The 1,477-nt window shown below is 47.0% G+C and overlaps 1 protein-coding gene across 1 annotated transcript in view; it reads left to right on the top strand.

Moving 5' to 3' along the window:
• The window catches only part of RPRD1B (regulation of nuclear pre-mRNA domain containing 1B), a 58,145-nt gene that overhangs the window by 24,650 nt on the left and 32,018 nt on the right, over nucleotides 1-1,477 (top strand). The window lies entirely within an intron of this gene.

Raw genomic sequence — 1,477 nt, 5'->3', positions numbered from 1 at the left:
CAAAGTACTGGAGCTTCAGCTTTAGCATCATTCCTTCCAAAGAAATCCCAGGGCCGATCTCCTTCAGAATGGACTGTTTGGATCTCCTTGCAGTCCAAGGGACTCTCAAGAGTCTTCTCCAACACCACAGTTCAAAAGCATCAATTCTTCGGCTCTCAGCTTTCTTCACAGTCCAACTCTCACATCCATACATGACCACAGGAAAAACCATAGCCTTGACTAGACAGACCTTTGTTGGCAAAGTAATGTCTCTGCTTTTGAATATGCTATCTAGGTTGGTCCTAACTTTCCTTCCAAGGAGTACTTTTGATGATAACCCCCGGTTAAACAGGGAGGGGCAGTTGACATTCTTCCCGCTCTATGCTTGGTCAGTCGAGAGGAAGGAGTGAGGGTGAACTCCCCGCCTCCTTCATTTAGGAAGCAAGCTGTGAGGAGAAGTGAGGGAAGACAGTGCTGCCCAGACAGAGGGGGCGGAAAGCCCCTCAGGCAGGAGTGGGTTACTGGAGAGCACAGCCAGGCCTCTTGGCTCGCTCTCTACTCCCCCAACCCCAGCAATCAAACCCACTGGATCGAACAACCTGTTGAGCGCACAGGCTGTTGATCTTTCCCCCTTTTCCCAGCCTTGAGCCCCCTCCTGGCCTCATGTTCTCTGTTACTCGGCTTCGGGTCTTTATAATCACCCTTCGCACACACCCTCAGTGCCTTTTGCTCTTTTTTCCCTTCACCCTATAATCTCCTGGAAAAACTCAACTTTTTGAATCACAGTCTGCAAAACTGAAAACAAGTTAACATAAAATCAGCAGCATGTGTAGTTGCATTTGTCTGTTTTCACTGACTTAAAGGACTTACATGGCTTTTAAAAAGTATTTATTTTGATTTTTAATTATGGTGAAATACACCTAACAAAACTTGCCATCTTAACCATTCTGAAGTGTGCCATTCAGAGGTGCGCCATTCAGAAGTGCTGAGTACATTCACGTGCAGTTTCCAGAACTCGTTCCATCTTGCAGAACTGAAGCTCTCTATCATTAAAGTAACAATTCACTGTCCCCACCCACGCCCCAGCTCCTGGCGGCCACCACTCACAATTGTATGTGGCTGGCAAAACAAATGATTAACATTGGCTAACTTCTCTTCCTATTTCTGTGGATGAACATGCTGTTTTCTAAAGCAGCCCGTTATCCTAGTAAGCCTATTTCTTCTTACCCACCCAAGGGCACTGCTCTGACAATTCTCCCCTTTTCTCCTGCATCTCCAGTCCATCCCCACCCCGCTACTGGGCCATTCTCCATAGCATAAAATACATATTTTTTTCCCATGTGGGAAAAATTTTTTTTTCTTGGCCTAGTACCTTCCTCCAGCTATTGTCTCCTTTCTCTGTTGTGTAGCTAAACATTCTAAATAGATGGCGTATACTCATCTGTCCCTATTCTCTACCGCCGGCCCCCCCACCCCCACCCCCGGCCACCCACCCTTT

This window comes from Bison bison, unplaced genomic scaffold, assembly GCF_000754665.1.
Source record: "Bison bison bison isolate TAMUID 2011002044 unplaced genomic scaffold, Bison_UMD1.0 scf7180017864500, whole genome shotgun sequence".
NCBI lineage: Eukaryota > Metazoa > Chordata > Mammalia > Artiodactyla > Bovidae > Bison > Bison bison.
This window is presented reverse-complemented; position numbering and strand designations above follow the sequence as displayed.